Source organism: Equus asinus, chromosome 3 (genome assembly GCF_041296235.1).
Source record: "Equus asinus isolate D_3611 breed Donkey chromosome 3, EquAss-T2T_v2, whole genome shotgun sequence".
Lineage (NCBI taxonomy): Eukaryota > Metazoa > Chordata > Mammalia > Perissodactyla > Equidae > Equus > Equus asinus.
This window is the reverse complement of record NC_091792.1, coordinates 69025725-69031724: the sequence shown is the minus strand read 5'-3', so window position 1 is coordinate 69031724 and position 6000 is coordinate 69025725.

The window sequence follows — 6000 nt, the reverse complement described above, 5'->3', positions numbered from 1 at the left end:
ATCCTGTGAGGAAGCTTTAGGGCTGCCCCTCAACGTGTTTTTTTTTTTTTTTTTTCTTTTTAAATGAAGGATCTAAGGCATTGGAAGAGGTCTGAGTAGTTAGTTGGAGGATACCCGGCGGCTCAGCTGAGATTTGAAGTCAGGGCCTTGTGACTTCAAAGCTACTGCTCTTCATTCTACCTTTTGTCCCCATTATGGCTGTCAGGGGAAAGAAATGAAATGGCAGATGTGGGTAAGAGAAAGGAAAGGTATAAAACCTGCGGAGAAGGCAGTGGGTAACAGAAAGCCTGGCTGGAATGTTGCCTCCCAGCAGCCCTGGGATCCAGCATGGGGGCAAGGGAGGAGTCCCCATCCAGCTATAGCTCCCAGGGAGGTCAGCATTTCTGCCAGGGCTCCCAGTAGGTGGAATGGCAACAGCTCCGCTCCGAGCTCGCATCCCACTCCCCTAGATTGTCTCAGAGGCCGCAGGCTCCTCTGCGAGCCAGTCACATGCTTCCACTTTAAACACCTGCTGGTGCCTAAATCCGAACTCGTAATCATGCTGAATGAAGGCTTTTTTGACCATGCTTCATGCAATTTCAGGGAGAGTCTGGTAACCAAAGGGACCAACAAGACAAGGAAAGTCCTGTTACAAAGTAACATTTACCGGGAGGGCCCACAGTGGTCCTGGAGACCCCTCTTCAGACACCAGCCCAAGGCAGTGAGTAACTACCAGGGTTTGCAGAGAAGAGTTTAGGGCTGGGCTGGGCTGAGGCAGGGAGAGAAGGAAGGTCTTAGATAAAAGGTGAGACTTGGCAAAAGTTGCTGTACGGTAAATGGAAAGTACAAGCCCTGGCCTGGGACTCAGGAGTTCTGGGTTCTGCCATAAATTATCTATGTGACTTTGGACCTGGCCCTCTTGTTCCTGGGCTTCTGGTAGGGGCTGGACTGGATAACCTACCTCTGAATTCCTCCCAGCTGTGTTATTCCAGGGGTTTGGGATTCTACTGCAGAAAGGGTTGGGAGGAGACGTGTTAGCGTTCCTAATCAAGTCTGGGGTTCTGTAGGGCTTGGGCTGGGATCCTCAGGGAGGCGGAGGAATGAGTCAGGGGATGAAGGCTTGTAATAGGAACTTTGCTGTTTTAGCTCAGGGGTTCATGGAGGGTAAGTGGAGTCATGTGCTCAGAAGGCCTGTCATTGCCCCTGGGGGCCACTGTGGGACAGCCCCCATCTCAGCTGGGAGGGATGGTGTCTCCACAGAAAGGACTCTTGGGGGATGGGGCTTTTTGGAAAGAGGAACTTTGTCATCTGAAGTGAACCAGAAAAGGTGTGAGTGTTGGGGAGACAGTAGGGGAGGTAGTTAGGGGGAGCAATGAGGGGGTAAGAGAGAGAAAAGGAGGGAGAGAGGGAGGAAGAAAAAGAAAAGAGCAGGTTCTCCCCATTGCTCTCCACACAGCCAGCCTCTTGCTGGGTGCAGGCTTCACCCCTGGGACAGGTGCTGGATCCAAGAGGCTGGCAGGTTGCTCCTCTCCCCACCCTGTAAGCAAACCTCTGGGAAACCAGAGAGAGCTACGGTTTCTAGATGCTTGTCTCTTATCAGCTCCCAATCTCAGAACCCTCCTCAGCCTAAAACAAGCAGGCCCTTTGCCTCATCCATCAAGGTGAAGAGTCGGGGCAGACTTGTGTTCTTCTTTGCTGTTCTATGCAATAAAAAATCTGGGATCCAAGGGAAAGCAGTTAATGACTCTTGGGCCCAGAATTTGAGCTCCTCAGGTGTATTAGCATCCTCCTCACCAGATGGCTTAGGGGGGGCTTCCCAACTTTTGTCATGCCATAGCTCACCTAGAAAAAGGAACTCTTTTTACAGGGTAAAGGACTGAAGGACTGGGATAAAGGACAGATGCTGCCCCCGGCCCCATCCCATCACCCTGAGGTCTGGGAGAACAATACTGGCCAGCTGGAACCCACTGGAAGTCTGCCCATCCGCCTGACCGATGGCATGAGCTTCTGCCAAGGCTCAGGCAAGATGGGCAAGGAGAAGAGGCATGATATTTCTCTTTCAGATACTGCAGAGTTATTTAGGCCATTCAGAATTATTTGGCCAAAGATCACCAAGAAAGTTACTGGATGACAAGAGATGATACCCAAGCTCCCAGAGGGCAGGGATGAGGTCTTATTCCTTTTTGTCTCCCCAGCAGCCTGGTGCCTGCTCCCGGCAGGTGCTCCATAACAGGCTGTTGACCCAATTCAAGGGTCCACGTTGGTGATTCTGGACCACGGTTGATTTAAGGAGCAGCTGGATCCACTTTGCCCTTCCCACCTAGTCCTTTCATTTCCACCCCAACTGCACAGGATGAGGGCCCCTTATCCGCCAAAATCCCATTTTGCGGCCGGGCTCCGAGGTCTGGGACACAGCTCTCTTGTTTCAATGAGACAAACATCTAAGGAGCATGTCCTGTCGCTCTTTGTGGAGGGAATCAAACCGGAGCCTGGGTTCCTGCTGTGTGTCAGGAGCAGGCAGCTTAAAGGGAAGTGAGGAATGAGGCTCTGATAGAAGTGATCATACATGGGACATGATGTATCTCAGACCCGGCGTGGCAGAGTTCCGAGGTGGAAGGACCACTTCAGGCTGGAGGAGGGACCTGTTCAGGGTGAGGGGGAGGCCTGCTGGGGGGAGGGCACCTTGCTCAGGACTTGAGGAGGGGCTAAGACCCGTTAGTGACGAGGGGAGCAGAGGGGAAGGGAGAGAAGGGCAGGGGGTATTCTGTGCAAGGAGTGTGATTCCGCCCTCATGTTCTCGTTTATTTTTTTTATCTCCAAAACTAGAACCCATTAGCGTTGTCTTCCAGGACTTCTCCCTCAGCGTGCCTGGCTGAGCCCTCGTTATAGTTTGCGGCATGGATGAATGATGAATCCCAGTGGGAGAAAAGGGAGACCACACTGAGCCTGGACGTGTTAGATGCCATCACACGTTTGGGCACCTACTAGAATGTAGGTGGCAGGAAGACAAGGGCTTGGTCTGTGACCCTCAGTGCCATAGCTCCAGCTAGAACCTGGCTTATAGGGGTGCTCCACAAATATCTGTGGAAGAATGAATGTGCCAGGCACTCTACCAGACCCAATTCCAGACGCTAGGAGCAGGAGCAGGAAGGGCGGCTAACTCTGGGTGTGAAATCCAGTAGGGAGGAGGAGCTTGGGAGTCCAAGGCAACACAGGTCCCAGGCTGGGGCGAGCGGGATTAATCAGGAGTAAACTCAAGTGGTAATAGCCCCGTTAATTGAGAGGTAATGATCCTTGGCATTTTTCATCTTCAAAGCCAGGAACAAGCTGTAATTAATGCTCCCGCCACCCGGGGGCGGGGTGGGGGGGTGGTGTGGAGAGTCCTGCTGCTCAGTCCGGGATACTGAGGCACTGGCAGAGAAAGTGGATGTGAGAGTGGTTATGGGAGTGGATGCAAAGCCCATCAGAGCCCGAGATCTTCAGGGGTGCCTTCAGCACACCAGAGCGTGGCCCTCTCCCAAACTCAGGCAACTGGGAAGCCGAGGATACGAGTGGGGAGGGGCGCCAGAGACCCGCGCAGGGGCAGGGAAAGAAGTCTCAGCTGCCAGCTTGGCTCAGGGCGGCCGTGGGTTTGCCGGCGGCTTAGCAGACAAGAGCCGGCCAGGCCCAGGGCGAGCCGGGCTGTGCAGGGCCTCCGCTCCCGCGCTCCAGGCTTGGCGCAGGAGTGGAGCGCGGAGCAGGGAAGGGGACTCGGGTCCCTCGCGCCTGGTGGCAGGCGGGCTCGCGGCACACTCAGCGTGACTCACCGGTGGCTCCGAAATGCCTCCCGGTTTCCTCATCGCAGTCTGGCTGCCCCGAGCCTGGAGGGAGTTTTTCATTAGAGTGATTACCCTGCCGTCATTAAAAGCCGGTAAATATCACCCAGGGACCGAGGGCGTGCGGCCGCCTCTGAACTGCAGTCCGGGTTCACAGGCCCCGGCCGCGGGCGGCGCCGCTTGGCCTCCTGGCCACTAGTTCGAATCCCCGGGGCCCGGGGCCAGGAGCTGCCGGCCTGCGCGGCCCGACCGCCACACCTGGGCCACGCTCTGCGCCCTGCACCCGCCTTGCGGTCCTCTCTGGGCCCGCGATGTCCTTGAGGGCATTCATCCTACAGTTCAGTTACAATCACTCACGCCCTTCCTCCATACCCCAGTCCTCCTCGGTTGCCACGGTCCTGCTTACCTTTTTACATTTATGTGGGTAATCCTTAGATAAATGTCACCTCCCACCCTCCTGCCCTAGATGTTCCAGAAGGGCAGGACCACTTCTGATTTTGTATTGTATTCCCATTGTAACCCCCTCTGGCCCCTCCACTCCCACCAGCACTAGTGTCTGGTGCACAGCGGGCCTCAGCAGTTCTGAATTAACAAGTCCCCAGGAGGCCACAGAGCTGTTGGGTGGTCTCCCCTCCTCCCGATTGTTGTCAGCACTGGGCAGGTATCTCCCGTGCGGTACTCTGTGTCATGCGTCCCGGAGGCAAAGAGTGAGGCCTTGCTGGGGGAGATTTGAGGTTTAATGAGTATTCAGGGTGGGGATGGGCAATAAGTAAATATACGCGAGGTGATGATAAGTGATATGAAGAGCAATAAATTAGCGCAAGAGGAGAGAGGGTGAGGGGAGGGCATGTTGAGAACCTGTTTCGTGTAGTAATTCTTCCCCAATCCTTGCATTTTGGAGCTGGCATTAGTGCCATGGACTTTAAAGTGTTGAGTGGGAATATGTGAGTCTGGGCTGTAGTCCAGCTAATTCACTGGATGCTCTTTGAAAAATTCTGTGTAAAAGAGATCTTTGTTTAAAACGTGACGTCAAAGTCCACTAAGGAAAGTCAGGTCTCTGAAGGCAAAGTCACCTGCGACTTGGCCCTGTGCCCTGGCCTCGGCCCCTCTTCCTTGGTTGGCGTTCCCGCCTGCCACCAGGTGGCTTCAGAGAAAATTCTCACAGTCCTTGCTTGTTTTCAGAGGCCTCTGGGGAAGGGAGGGCAGCCCGCCAAGGGTGACTGCGGCTGTGGGTACCCCAGCCCCAATCTCAGAGCCGCACTCCCCTCTCGCTCAAACCCTCTCTTGGATGGCAGGAGAGCTTCTTCTAGACACCAAACGAAAGAAAAACTTGCCACAGTGGAAACTCGAACTAACTCTCCCCTCTTGCCCCACTTCCCTCCCGCGGTCACACTTCCTGCAGTCGCCACAGGGTATTTTGGGTTCGAAAACAAAGCGTCAGATCTATTTGAGCAACTTTTTTTTCCATCGGAGTAGAAGCCCAGGGGCCTGTGGCCACCCTGGGCTCGGTCACTTCCCCAGGGAACTGACGCGTTTCCCCTTCTCCGTTGGGGACCAATTTAGCCATTCAGACTGGCTGCTTTTAGCTTCTCCTTTCCCTGGCCTGGCAGCAGGCTGGGGCCCAGCGGGAGGGGCAGGGCCCCTGCGAGGAGGGTTGTGTGTCTGGGCGCCTTCTTTGTGGACTTCAGGGGAAGGCCTGGTTCCCTCCTCTGCCAGAACCTCCCCTCACCCCCCAACCTCCCCCAAACCACACACACACACACGCACCCCCCCTCTACGGCTGCCACCAGAAATCCACCCGCTGCATCAGAAGCCTGCAAAGTAGAGTTGGGGTTAGGCCTTGTCTGGTCCTCAGTCTATTCGAAAGGGTAGCTTGTCTGTGACAATGGTGTGTATGTAGGTTGTGAATGAAGTGGGTGTGCATATATGGAGCCTGCATGTACATGCAAATCCCATGTTTGAGACTGCCCGGCTGAACAATGCGGGTAAACACAGCTCGTATTGATGTCTAGAAAAAGCTTGGCAGAGTCGAAACCCCGGAGTGTCTAGCGGGTGCGTACACTATGTGATTTTGTGTGGGCTGGTGTATTTACAGTATGTGTGTGCAGGATGCGTATAGTAGACGTGTGTGTAAGTGTGTGCAGACACGTTTGTATATGTGCCAATGGGCAGGGCCTGGTTCTCAGGGTTTGGAGGGAGGAAGACA